Here is a 15,173-nt window from a genome sequence, read left to right on the forward strand (position 1 = left end):
TTCTACAATACTTATTTATTTAGAATTAATCATTACCTGGTAAAAAGCTTTTACAATAAAGTTTTAGCTATTTTTTTTTAAATACGCCGAAGGCATTAATTTATTCTATGGCATTAATTCATGTACTTCGAAAAAAAATTCTCAACAAGAAAAGTAACGAAGATACTACGAACTCATTTACTGCATTTTCTGTCGACAATTATCCAAAACAGATGTAATTAAATTTTCGCTTTCCACGCCGTCTGAATAATTTATATAATACAACTTTTACTTTCCCGACTTCCCTTGACCCATGTTTCAGTTAATTATTGCGGGAAGTAACCGCAACTCTCATTAGATTTACGTGAACTATGGCATATGAAATACATCAGTCTTAATTAGCGAAGTATGTGTGTGGAAAGCGGTGAAGTTGGCTCTGAAAGCCGCAAAGCTCGCGATCGGCTGAAACTACCTACTCGTAGTAAGGTCAGTCGGGGTAATAGTAACTACGGGGCAGTTGTAACTAATCGAAATATCTTCCATATTTTACATCATGTACTGTAGTTCCATATATGTCCAGATAGCGTATTAAGCTCTTTGATCATTTCACCGGAGATGGTGTTGATAGTCCTTATGATCTCTGATCTACACGACCGTGAAGTTTTCGACGAAATTGGTAGTATGCGCGTGAGAGACAGCCTCTCAAGCATTCCATTATTTTATGTATTTAGTCCCTTATTGGTCTGATTATGAACAGAGAATAAGGTGTGCGCGGGTACACGGTATGCACTGTATAGACATAGTATCGACAGATTTCTAATAGGCACGATTCCCATCACTACTTAGTATGGAGACCAGTTTAAATCACGCCGCTGACATCTTGTAAGTGCTTTTTTATACAAACCGACAGACCTACATAAAAATGAGTGTTTAAGTTAGGTTCCTTACGTTTTGACAAACCACATGATATCCGGTTTACCAGTGTAAGTTCACCGTAACGAAACTTTTTATCAATAGTTGTAATTCCCCCTCAGAGCGGGGTAATTATAACTATTTCTGCCATCTCAATGAGTATATAAGAGGAAGCCTGAAAGTAGCGCCAGTGACAGAGAAATTGAGAGGAAGTAGATTAGCATGGTATGGGCATGTAATGCGGAGGGATGAAAGCAATGTTATAAAACGAGTGGTAAATATGTAAGTGGATGGATACAATGGTAGTGGAAGGCCTAAGAAAAGATGGATGGAATGTGTGAACAACGATAGATAACTAATCTAAATGAGGCTGATAGAGAAAATTCAATCAATTGTCATTAAAATTACCGTTGATAGTAGTTTCAGGCAGTCAAAGTTGTAATTTATATTTTAGTAGTCGCAATTCTCCCGCTTGACCTTATTCGTTTTACTCGGCAAAGCAAACGCGCCTATGTGGATGTTGCAGATATAGTAGTGTTATGAAATTGGTTTGCTTTTTAAATTATCCTCTTTATCAAAGCTGTTTGATATTGCCTACTTGGATAATTTTAAGTCAAGCACTCAACAAAACTTACAAATTACCTAGGTACTTGCGACTGTATGAATATTTATACGTTGTACATACGGAAATAGTTAATAAATAAGGAACCAAAAATATCTTAATTATTTATTTCGTCGTGCATTGCCTGTTTAACAGGGAAGTATTGACGCTGAGTTACAATGTTACTTATCAACCAAGGAATAGGCACAGAATTGTCAACGTCACAAATGTCAATGTCACTGTGGTGTATGATCGGCATCATAGGACTTTATTTTATAGCTCTAAAATAAATAAAAATTTCCAGGCCAACCCTTTTATATCTTCTAACTCTAAATACTACTTTTTCAATCGAAAATACATCCCAACTTTTCCAATATAAACTTTGATAGCTGAATAGATTCATCTCATGTATCTGATAAGTAGAGTATATCGTCAAGCCGTTTGTTGAGATCAGCGGGCGACCCCGGGGAGCAGTATTCGCTGTAAATTAACTTAGGGTTACTCTGTATGCAGACTGTTCCCTACCTAACGAGGTCCGAGACCGATCCTCCCTACAACTTTACGAAATAGGTTGTAGCTAACTCCCGTCTAACGTACTGCCAGTAAATTCTTGTCTCCGCGGTACCGGTAAGGGTTTACATACATGCATAACTCACGGGAATACGGCTACAAGGGGCAGAGTACGTGAAACTGCCCATCTCAGTATGACTCTTAGAAATTGAAGGATCGAAAGTAAACAAAATTGTGATATTGCAGTGATAGGTTGCTAGGCCGTCGCCTACAACACTATTTGAACCCATATCCCACAGTCGAATTCTACGACACCTACGGAAAGGGGGTGGTGAAATTCTTAACCCGTCGTCACGCGGGGGTTACTCGGTAAGGGCTTACTTCGAAATAACTGACACTGACGGTTTGAATTTTGGATAATGGTACTTGTTTGGCTTAATGACGGAGTTTCAGCGCTCCTATATACTTAAACTTTGGTAAATTGTTAGTGACGACTGTTTTGTAAATGTTTTGGTGTTAATGTACAATTATTATATTTTGAACTTGTTCCTTTTTTATTGTAACCTATAAAGTTGTTGATATGAATTACTTGCAAGATAAAAAAATAAGCTTGAACAACTGAACAAGGCATATTTGCTCTGAAATCATCCTTCAGTTATTTTTTGCCAAAGCTTTTGTAATATAAGTGAATGTTTATCCCTTATCAATCAGCTGAAATGGTGGTAAAATACTTTCAGCAGAATAATAATCATCAAGCCCTTTTTGAAATAAAAATGAACCCGAAGGCCGTTCTGAAACGGAACCACAAATTAAAATTGATGAGCTTAAACTCTTAGGAACCTTGAAAAGTTTTCACATTACCTATTCCACTTAGCTGCTTTCGAACGTAATTTTAATAAAAATATATTTATGATTTGGTTCAAGTTAACACGCGACCGTAAAACGTAGCTAATATATTAGCATATATTTAGTATACAACCCTTTAAAAGTTGGGATGCGACGGGAGAGCCGCGCGTAAGACCAGGGGCCACTCAAAATGCGTACGAAAGTATTATGTGATACCTGCGGAGCCTACGAAGCATATTACGTTTGATTGAAAGGAAAGAGAAAAAATATATAAAGTAACCCAATAAGGCGGGCAGAGACGAGAAAAGTGGCGGCGGTAGCAGGGGGGAGGCCGGCGCGCGCCGCTCGATAAATCGATGTGGCAATACAATGCTATGCGGTGGAACGGCCTTGAGGCTGCAGCCTGCAAGACACACCCCCGGCTCCAAGTTCACTGCCAATGCATTGCTTACAAGTAGCCGAAAGAACGGAACTCTCGCCGCCCTAATTTCAGTAAAGTCGGGCAGAGATAACGTAATTGCTTTTAATTGGCGCGGTTGGTTAAATAAACTCGGACCAGTAGGGTTAGCACATGATTGACGCCAGAGTATGTCGCCCGGAGATAAACTAACCGTCCTTATGTCATTAATACAATTAGAAAAAGACCTGTGATCTATCTCGCGGCGACATACTCGTGCGACAATCATGTCACAGTATTATAAAGAGTACTATCGTACAGTATGGCCACTCCCGCTCCCCTCTGAAAGTGCCGCCCACCCCCTCTCGGTTACCTCACAGTTACCGCCTGTCAAAAACGCGAACTGTCGACCTGTCATATCTCATTCATACAAGCATGGTACGCGTTCACCTACACGAGCTTAGAATGTGTGTTAGTAACGCGCCTTTTTCATATATTTGCTAGTAATATCATGTGCTAGACTTGCTGAGCTTACTGTTTTTATATTTTATGATAAAGTGACATGGCAACAAGCTAAAATAGCGCTGGCTTGCCCCTGCTCCCTAGCGATGGGACCTCCTGAATAATTACTTCGACGATGTCGAGCGACTCAAGCATTCATGCCTTATCCGGCATGCAAACTGTCTCCAGAGCTGATGATTGAGACACGGGTTTTGATATTAGATTAGAAAATTGGTTATGGTATGTATGTAGCTAAATTATTTGTATTAATTTTGTATTGTATTTTAATTAAAGGGGGTTTAAGGAGGAAAAAATGATTTAGTTTTTGTCAAATTTTGTATCACCTCTAATATATAAGTACAATAAAATACAAAATAATCTCTACTATGCTAGTTGAAGTATAGAAGGTTACATGGCTTACTCAGTTCTTTACTATTACATGGAATCTTTGTAACATATATCACTTACCATTTTCTTGGGATTAACTGCAAGTTTTAGCACGATAAACGCACAAAAAGGACTAGGTACTTTCTGTCTTCTGATAAATATAATTTGTCAAACTAAACGTCAAATCTTGGTCATAACATAAATCTATGGTTTTTATATAGTTTTTATTCATTTTGACACATGATTTATTATGTTTTGAAATCAGAAATGTTATAGACTATGTCGAAGGATAAGTAAGTCGGTAAATATTTAGTGGTCTAGTATCAAGAACGATATAATACGGGACTGACAAAACCCATACAAAGTAAACTTACACCTGAAAAGTATTGGCTTTTTAGGCTTAAAACTAGATGGCGCTGTTTCGCAGCCTGGAAATCATATTTTTTCCAAAACAATTTTGTTTGTTTTTATTTTTTATAAGATCAAATGACATATTTCTTTATTTTAATATCATGATATCACGCCAATAAACATTTTGAAAAAAATAAATTTGTAGGCATTATCAGTGTAGTTATGATAGTATTTAATAGGTGGCGCTAAAAAATGATGTACGATTCTTAGTATGAAGATTGTAAATTCTATATAAATCATCCTTGCTATTATTAAGTATGCCCGTAATAATATTATATATATTATATAAAAACCCAATACCAAGGCCCATTCCCCAGGTCCCATTGTAAAACTTTAATTTGACAATAAATTTACACTATACCAAGGGAAACCTCAAAACACTAACTTATATTTTCTAAAATATAACAATTGACCTCTTTTCCTACATTTTAACGAGTTGAAGATGTATGAATGGTACGATTCCTTATTAAACTCTCGGATCAAAGTACATATTATACATGATTAATCCATACTTCCATACTTACTTACTTACTAATAATAATACTAATTACTAATTTTATATTAACTCGCATTGCTGATGTTGGCAAAAAAACCGCCAGGCTTAAATGGGACTGGGCCGGCCACGTCTATCGCATGCATCCGGATAGGTGGGCTAACATAGCCACCAAGTGGATGCCGACGAAGAAGCGAGGGCCGGGCAGGCCCAGGCAAAGATGGCGAAACGATCTTGACGCCTTTTTGAAGAACTGGCCGGAGGAAACAGAGAACAGGGAGTCATGGAGAGCAGTGGGACACTCAAATAGGCTAACAAAAAAAATATATATATAAATGGGAAAGTGTGTGTGTCTGTTTTTTTGTCCGTCTTTCACGGCAAAACGGAGCGCCAAATTGACGTGATTTTTTAAGTGGAGATAGTAGAAGGGATGGAAGTGACATAGGCTACTTTTTGTCTCTTTCTAACGCGAGCGAAGCCGCGTGAAAAAGCTAGTATGATTATAATTATGGATTATATTCCAACGCTTCCTTCTTTACCATAGAGCGGTTTGGTTTTTTTTTTTTCTTACAGTGTCAAAATTATGTCACAAAACGATTAATGTGCAAAAACAGTGACACTACTAAAATAACGTATTATTCACAAAACGATAAATGTGCAAAAACAGTGACAATACTAAAATAACGTATTGTTTGCCTTTACTCAGTGTTTAAAGTGTTTAAATATGAGACTGTTTCGCCATAACCACAATCTTCTATATGCCCCAAGTGACCCAAGTTCTTTTGTGGCAAGGTTAATATCAAAGAGAGAAAACAAAGCTTGCCTTATGATGAACATCGCAGAGCATAAAAAAGGTAAGAACGATATCTACAACTATACTTTTCCCCTCACTAGCTCGACGAATTTTATCCACTAGCGGATAAAGTAATTTGACCTTAAATATATTCAAATTTTCTGCTTTAAAATTGATAAAAGTGGGTGAATATCTAGTGATAAAAATTATTTACCACCTGTGAAACCACTGGAAGCAGTGATAAACGCGTTTTTAGTTGTACTTTCCTCGCTATAGTGAGGGGAAAAGTTTTGTGTTACACACGGGTGCAAATGTATTTCACAAATGTGCAAGGTGCAAATGTTTTTTTGTAGGATTCTATTCTCGAACCACTCGCTTCGCTCAAATTCTTTCACTTGCTCGTTTTTTCAATTCCACACTCGGCGTTAAAATACAACTTTGCACCCTTGTATAAAAAATAAACTATTATATTTTATGTTGAAAATTTATTCGGTACAAATATTTAAAAGATGTTACTAAATCAACAACATTGAATTTAATATTAGTATCCCTGATAAAAACAGTAATTTTTAACAAATCCCCAGATGTTTTTCACAAAGTTTGAATTAGTTTTACGCACGAAAGTATAAACCGAACATGTTGGGAAAGTTTCCGTCCTCGTTCCGAATCTCATTTTCATGGAAATCTTATATACTTTTTGAGAATTATGAAGGCGTATAATTAAGAAAGCAGGATCTTACTGTTGTAGCTTAGAGTTTAATTTGACTTATTTTGCCTCAATTGCGTTTTTTAGGGTTCCGTAGTCAACTAGGAAACCTTATAGTTTCGCCATGTCTGTCTGTCCGTCCGTCCGTCCGTCCGCGGATAATCTCAGTGACCCTTAGCACTAGAAAGCTGAAATTAGGCACCAATATGTATATCAATCACGCCGACAAAGTGGTAAAATAAAAAATGGAAAAAAATATTTAATTAGGGTACCCCCCTACACGTAAAGTGGGGAGTGTTTTTTTTTTTAATTCAACCCTAACGTGTGATATATTGTTGGATAGGTATTTAAAAATTAATAAGGGTTTACTAAAATGATTTTTTGATATTTTTAATATTTTGGGAAATAATCGCCGTAAAAACAAATGTGTCCCTCCTCTAACTTTTGAACCGTAAGTTTAAAAAATATGAAAAAAATCACAAAAATAGAACTTTATAAAGACTTTCTAGGAAAATTATATTGAACTTGATACGTTAAACAGTTTTTGAAAAAAAATACGAAAAACTACGGAACCCTACACTGAGCGTGGCCCGACACGCTCTTGGCCGCTTTTTTAAATAAAGAAACCGATAAATGCCAGTTTGTTCCCTAAGCAAACGGTTTATTGAACATTGACTTTAAATTGTTTCTTCAGTTTTTGTATCCAGCAAAAAACCATGTAGCAAAACTTTATTTTCCTTTAAGTTATTGAAAGCTTAAATAATATTTTAACACCGAATATTACTCCTGAAAGCGAAGTTAGTTGTTGTCAAACTACCTACTTCCTAAATTAAGTAACTTACTTATGTACATAGGTTAAGCTAACGAAACACATGCCTGTAGCTTACACACAACTGGCATGCCAGTCCGTTTGCCAATAATTTTGTACGCGGCTGGCATGCCAGTAGTACCTACAAGCTATAGACATGAGTAGCGTAGGCAAGGAGGTAAAAATAGTTAGGATTGAAATTTTCCATAAATTGTTCTTATTTCTGTTTGCAAAATGTTTTCAAAAATTATATGTTATACACCGTGTTTTTATTGAATTCCGTTAACTTGGGCATATAGTTAGGTCCATTATAGAAAACAGAATAGCATAATTCGTTGTTTTAGTTCGTAACTTTTTTTAAAAACACCATACACCTGCGATAGATGTTACATCAATTGCTGTTAAGAAACGGGCTTTGTGTGTTCGATATGCGATTGACATGTCATAGTTTTGACACTTACTTAGTGTTAGTTAATTGTAAAGCCCGTTTCTCAATCAGCAATTAAAGTACCTAACATCTATCGCAGGTGTATGTTTTTTATAGAATGTGGAACACTAAGGCAGGCCAAGAAATATATATATAATATTTTCTCGTACGTTTTAAATATTCTACAGTTTCATTTCTAGTGACGTGAAAGTCTCGTACGACAAAATATTCAATGTATATCTCAGAAGTTTCAGTTCTCATTAATTTTGAGTACCTATTCGCAAGGGAAATTAACTCTGCATATTACACATGCTCTGTTACAGTTTCTTTTCCACTAATATAGCGCGAAAAGCATCGTTAACTTGCATTTTTGATGAATCAACTGTAAACGTAAAAGAAATTCTGCCAAATTGCTATATTTATATGTTAAAATGTTTTTATTTATTTACTTAAACTTTATTGCACTAAAGAACAACTTAATGTACAAAAGGCGAACTTAATGCCATGAGGCATTCTCTACCAGTCAAAATAAAAATGTATCAAAATAGGTTTTATATCAAAATGTGTTCATTTTACATTATAGTAGTCAACAATTTCTTAAATGCATTCTTGAATTATCGAAACAAATAAAGTCGTAAAATTAACAATAAAATTTAGTTATTATTTACTTAAAAATTTATATTGAGTTAAGGCTCATTTTTGTATCTGCTCTAAAGAAGGTTCTTGATAGAGATGCAAAAGAGAGAAATACAGTCGAAAAGTGTGTTTCAACAATAACTTTACCTTCACTATACAGACGACCGGTTTGGCGCAGTCGGTAGTGACCCTGCCTGCTGCGCCGCGGTCCCGGGTTCGAATCCCGGTAAGGGCATTTATTTGTGTGATGAGCACAGATATTTGTTCCTGAGTCATGGATGTTTTCTATGTATATAAGTATTTATATATTATATATATCGCTGTCTGAGTACCCACAACACAAGCCTTCTTTAGCTTACCGTGGGCCTCAATCAATCTGTGTAAGAATGTCCAATAATATTTATTTATTTATTTACATAATATATCAGTGTTGTTTTTGAAATTTTTAGACACCTACCCCCTTATTCATAAACGTTCTCTAAAGTCATCAAGCCGATAAATAAAGTTCGTTTGTCCCTTTCTATCACACCAATACGTCGGAAAGAGACAAACGAACTTTATCGGCTCGATAACTTTAGTAAACGTTATATTGATTTAAACTAACACGATCTTCACTCATATTATTAAATTAAAACGGGACTTAATCGCGTAAAACTTACGTTTTATATTTAACCCGACGTTTCGGACATGACATTACGTCCGTGGTCACGGGTAGACGTAATGTCATGTCCGAAACGTCGGGTTAAATATAAAACGTAAGTTTTACGCGATTAAGTCCCGTTTTAATTTAATAATATATTTAGTAAACGTTTATGAATAAGGGGGTTAGAACTTAGAAGTCGACCAAGACTACTCATATTATAGCGACAATGCGTATTATTGCTATATCACGCTCGTAATTTTGAATATTAATATTTTTTACATTACATTTTTTACACATTACCAATAATCACATTACATTTCCGTGTGGTGACGGGTTAAGAATTTCACCACCCCCTTTCTTCCGTGGGTGTCGTAGAAGGCGACTGTGGGATATGGGGTAAATTGTGGCGTAGGCGAGAGGCTGGCAACCTGTCACTGCAATGTCACAGTTTCGTTTTCTTTCAACCCCTTATTTGCCAAGAGTGGCACTGTAACTTTAGCGGTTTCATGTGCTCTGCCTACCCCTATATGGGAAACAGGCGTGATTGTATGTATGTATGTATGTATCTCACATTAATTCACCTTTTTTATAATACATGCAGATATATCCAAAAATCCCCAAGGGTCAATAACAGCAAAGTTAAGTCTGTAATCCGATTTAGCTTAGAATTGAGCAGGAGCGCCGAGAAAGTTAAGCGATTCGTCCATTAGCCACCTGAGTCTTTGGCTGAACACTTCTTAGAATCGGTTCTCTTTATCACTCTTTTTTTTTACAAGCGACTTTTATAAAATGTGTTATGAAGAATGTTACGTAGGTATTGCAATCCGGTATCTTTATGTAAAAAAAATAGTTATCTTTAAAGATTTTATAATTTTGAAAAATACTACTATTTCGTGCAAATAGGTCTATTTTTTTATTCTATAATTTTGTTCTCTCAAATAAATTCACCACATTGATTCAAATTGTTCTCAAAATTAGGACATGTCACGTATTCATTCATTTCGTTGGACACGGGTTTTATTCCTGTTAAAACAACCACGGTTTCACGCCTTTTATCTCGTTTTTAGGGTTCCGTAGTCAAAATGGAACCCCTTATAGTTTCGTCATGTCCGTCTGTCCGTCTGTCCGTCTGTCCGTCTGTCCGTCTGTCCAGCCGATTTCACTCGTAAACTATAAGTACTAGAGTGATGAAATTTGATGGGAATATGTATATGAACCGCCAACAAAATTATGACACTAAAAAGTAAAAAAAATTTTATTGGGGCCCCCATACATGTAACTGAGGGATGAAAATTTTTTTTTCGATTTACAACCCCAACGTGTGATATAATGTTGGAAGGTCTTTAAAAATGATATAAGGGTTTACTAAAAAACATTTTTCTTAATATGAACGGTTTTCGAGATATCAGCTCTCAAAGTCGTAAAAAGTATGTCCCCCCCCTCTATTTTTATAACTACGGGGTATAAAATTCTAAAAAAAATAGAAATGCATGTAATTAACTTTTCAACGATTTTTGGTTTGATCAAAGTATTTTATAGTTTTTGAGATAGGTTGATTTAACTGTAATTTTTGAGATAAATTGACATAATAAGTTTATTATATTTGCTGCTACGGAACCCTTTGAGTGTGGCCCGACTCGCTCTTGGCCGGTTTTGTTTAATAAAGAATGATGTCATCACAATATATGGATGCGTTGAGGATATGCTATAATATAAGACAAAGATTACTCTAAACATGAAATCATTTTCATAACATTATAATAGTAAATTTATTAAAGCATTATTTAAAAGTAAACTTTCTTGTTACAGCAATAATAACGAAAAAAATTAAAACGACTCCAATGTCCATGAGTTTACGCCAATTGTTTATTTAAAATAGTTTTGTTTAGTGAGTCGACGAAATCCTCTACGCGGGGCACCTACTACTAGACAGCTCTTTGAACCAATTCTAATTAACACAAGTTAAATTATAATCTATTGAAAATATTTCAACTTGTGCTATCTTAAAGTAGTCACACCACTATAATATAATATAAATTAAAACCGAAATAAATTACACATATGAAAGAAAAAGTGACCAAGGCCTCTGGTGCCTGAGGCTGGAATCGAACCAGCGTACTCATATGAGAGATAATTTCAACCTCAGCAACTTTGACCTGGGTGGCCGAGCGGATAAACAGGCATCTGCCGCGATTGCAGAGTACGCTGGTTCGATTCCAGCCTCAGGTACCAGGAGCTCTCTGTAGGCCTAGCACATGATGGCCGCGAGAGTATGTCGCCGCGAGATAGATGACACGTCTTCTTCTAACTGTATTAATGACATAAGGACGGGTAGTCTATCTCGCGGCGACATACTCTCGCGGCCATCATGTGCTAGGCCTACTGAACATCAAAACTAACCTAACAAATCTCTCCCTGACAATCTATTGGTTTAATGTTACTACGGTCGAAACATTACATAGAAACTTTACGGTCGTGCGGATTTTACGATCGACTGACATACCTATTTACAGTCGTCCATCGATTGTTTCTTGTATGTGTACTAGCTACCACTTGTAAACCCATGGCAATTATTTTGAGGTATAATTATTTCATACTTATTATTTGACATTAACTTATACAGGGTGTAACAAAAATGGTGGTGATCCGTTTAAGGGCGTATTTAGTATCGTATTCTCATCAGGAAAAAGTAGGATAAAAAATTTTTTTCGCAAAAAATTTTTTTATCTTTGTATGGAGATTCGACCGACTCGCGCGGCCCGGCTCATACAAAAGTGAAAATTTTTTTAGCGAAAAAAAAATTTTCTTCTACTTTTTCCTGATAAGAATACGATACTGAGTACGCCCTAAAACGGATCACCACCATTTTTGTTACACTCTGTATAATAAAAATTTAAATCTCCTATGAGGTCAGTCGTACTAACGAAAATATTGAAGCGTTTTCTCCTTGTTTAATTACTTTCCTTATTACACATTTACAAGATAACTTTATTAATGAAAAATATAAGGATATCTATAAATATACACAAATATTATTACCCGGTAATGTCTCAGCTTGCTAAGTAAAGTATTGCTTCGTAGGTTATGACCTACCCCCCCCCCCCTATCTTTATTAGTAGAACCAAGCGTGTTTTTGATGCGGTATGCCTCTCAATATCAAAAACACGCTTGGTTCTACTAATAAAGATACTCTATCTTTCTTTTAAATAATGTGACAGACAGACAGACGGGCAGAGCGGCACCATAAGTCCGTTTTTACATTATCCGATCCGATATCAGATGTCGGAAGGATTTCAATAGAATAAATCCAAGATGGCGCCTGTAATGTATGGGATATTGAGCCGACATCCGATATCGGATCGGATAATGTGAAAACGCACTAAGGGTTCCATTTGTACCTAGTACCTAAGTAAGAATAACAACTTCTTTTTAAATGTTAAAATCGCAAAAAATCATAAGTTTTCGCATGTTTCAAATCCTACAACCATATTAGCAGACTGTTTACGGTTACCCCTAAATCAAACTTCTATTACTGGTATCAAAAGTGGTATAATAACATAACAATAATAGTGCCGGAGCGGCCTTGTCGTTTGAACTCTAATAGTCCGTAATTTACAACTACCTACAATATTATAGTAAATTACGTGAAGACAAAGCACGAGAATAATAAATCAAACCAATGCACGACTTACACGCGTTCAAGCTGATTTACACGAAACCAGTAGCTGTCACCACCACTTACAGTAATATTATAGTTTCGTACTCGGTAATACACCACCAACCACCACCTATAGTAACATCACGATTGCTTACGCTTCGTAAGAGCGAGATAGAGCTATCGTTCTTCTGTAGCTATCGTTCTTCTGTAGCAAACAGGCCCCGTATCCGAATGGCATTTCTCCGACAAAACACGAACGCCGCTGGCTCTGTCGCGCAATACGCAAGCGCGATAGAGACAGGTTGTTTCCACTTGTTTGGCTAGGTCACTCGTGGGTTGGGTTCCAAAAAAGTGCCAGTGTGCACCGAAGGGAATGCATGCAACCAGGGGCCTCCTTAGTCCCCACAGCCAAGAGTCTGGCACGTTCAGAACCTGTACTGTGGCTAAGAAGGTCGTCGTACACTTCCGATTGGATGTTGTCCCAGGCTCTCTTTATCTCTATATATATATACCGACGATCTCGGAAACCGGTCTAACGATTTCGCTGAAATTTGCTATGTGGGGGTTATCGGGGGTGAAAAATTGATCTTGCATAGCCTTTGGTCCCGGAAAACGAGGTTTCATGCGTTTTTCTTTCGCATTAGTAAACGCAAAATATGGTCGCTAATTTCGTCGGCCGCGCGTAGCTCCGTCGTGAGAGGGCCGGTCTAATGATCGCAGGCACGTCGCAGATGTCAGGGTCCGAATCCCGTCCAGAAACAAAGTTTTTTTTCTTTGTATTTATAAGAGTTTTTGTTTTTGTCTAAAGACGCGATATAATAAATAGATCCGAGCGAAGCTCGGTCGCCTAGGTACTAGGTACTTAATCTTGAGTCTGCTCCGACACCACGGGGACAACGCCGTCCTTTAAACGTCGGAGGTTTGTTAAAAACTTAGTTCATCATCATCATCATTATCATATCAACCATTAATCACCCACTGCTGAGAAAAGTCCTCCCTTCGTGTACGCCTCTTATCCCGGTCCTAGGCTAATCTCATCCAAAAGTGCCCCGCAGTTTTTCGAATGTCGTCCACCCAACGAGCCAACGGATGCCAGGCGCTTCTTACTTCCTACAAAAAAACTTAGTTATAGGCGATTAAGTCCCGTTTACCATGTCAAGTATTTCCAAACTTCGTTTCAATTGCCACGTAACGTCAACGATTATCACTTCAGCTAGGCCGACAGTTTCTGTAGTTTTTGTAATAAAAACATTAAAAAAAAAAAACATACAGATGCCTTGAGAACCGTCCTTCTTGAGAGATGTGAGGCGACGGTTAAAAAATAAGCACTCCGTGACCCGTGACTACATGTATAAGTTTTGTTACTTACCAAAAGTCTTATCATTTTTGTAGTCAACATCTACCGTCAACATTGTACCTACTCGTACCATGCCACGCCATATCCGTGCAAATCATCATTACAGCTTAAAACACGCAAAATTAAATACATGAAGATTGAATTGCCATCAACTCATAATGTAATACTCTTGAGCAAAGCTCCAAAGAGAATTTTATGTGTAGCATATAATCTGAAACAAATTAGAGATGGGCCGAATATTCGGTAAATATTCGATATTCGGCATATTCGGCAGGATTTTTAATGTTCGGTTACATTGCCGAATATTTAACGAATAAACAAAGAAAATAAATAGCGTATGTTGTTTCGTAATTCATCGGATAATGACATCCTATTTCAGCATTCTAACGAACTACCAAATAAAGTTAAAAATGCGTTGAAATTTTGTATTTCTCTAATAATATTGTAAAAAATCAAATATTTTCTTATGCACTAAATTATAGGAACATTTAGAGCCTTTAGTAAGAGAAATGTTCCCATTACCAATCATTGAAAAGTTTTTAACCGTAAGCCAGAATTTAAAATATGGCGCAACCGAATATTCGGCCGAATGTTCGGTTCGGTAACAGCTGAACCGAATGTTCGGCCGAATATTCGTATTCGGCTAAGTACGTATTCGGCCCATCTCTAATACAAATCAATATGCCTCATGCGATGCATTTGCCTCATGAATTATTTAGCAATAAAATCGGATAGATGGCGTCGCGTCTAGCTTTTCCCTTACATGAGTGTTATGACTAGCGCCCATGAAATTCGAATGAGTCGAATGGTCAGAAGAACAAGAATAAATTTGCTCCCTCAATTATCAAAGTTGTTACAATTCATAAATTAGGCTAAAGCTAAATATAAAGTAAATAGGCACTTTGGTTTACTGATCCTGAATATCCTTATCCAATTGCTCGTTTTTTCTCGTATACAATAGTGATCACAAACATCTACTAACTTTTAAATGATAAAACTAAATGATATCCATCAAGTTATAACATTTTTACATACATACATACATTTAATCACGCCTGTATCCCATAAAGGGGTAAGCAGAACACATGAACTACTAAGTTTCAATGCC

At 36.6% G+C, this 15,173-nt stretch overlaps 1 protein-coding gene across 2 annotated transcripts in view; it reads right to left on the bottom strand.

Moving 5' to 3' along the window:
- The window catches only part of LOC125242685 (acetylcholinesterase-like), a 99,356-nt gene that overhangs the window by 52,684 nt on the left and 31,499 nt on the right, over positions 1–15,173 (bottom strand). Inside the window, exon 1 of one of the 2 annotated variants that reach the window (XM_048151553.1) lies at positions 13,674–13,777. The exons of the other annotated variant lie outside the window; for it this stretch is intronic. The gene's annotated coding sequence lies outside the window, so the exon portion shown is untranslated. Of the gene's footprint in view, positions 1–13,673; positions 13,778–15,173 lie in introns of those variants that run through there. 2 annotated transcript variants of the gene reach the window in all.

The sequence above is a fragment of the Leguminivora glycinivorella genome, chromosome 3, assembly GCF_023078275.1.
Source record: "Leguminivora glycinivorella isolate SPB_JAAS2020 chromosome 3, LegGlyc_1.1, whole genome shotgun sequence".
In the NCBI taxonomy this organism is placed as follows: Eukaryota; Metazoa; Arthropoda; class Insecta; order Lepidoptera; family Tortricidae; genus Leguminivora; species Leguminivora glycinivorella.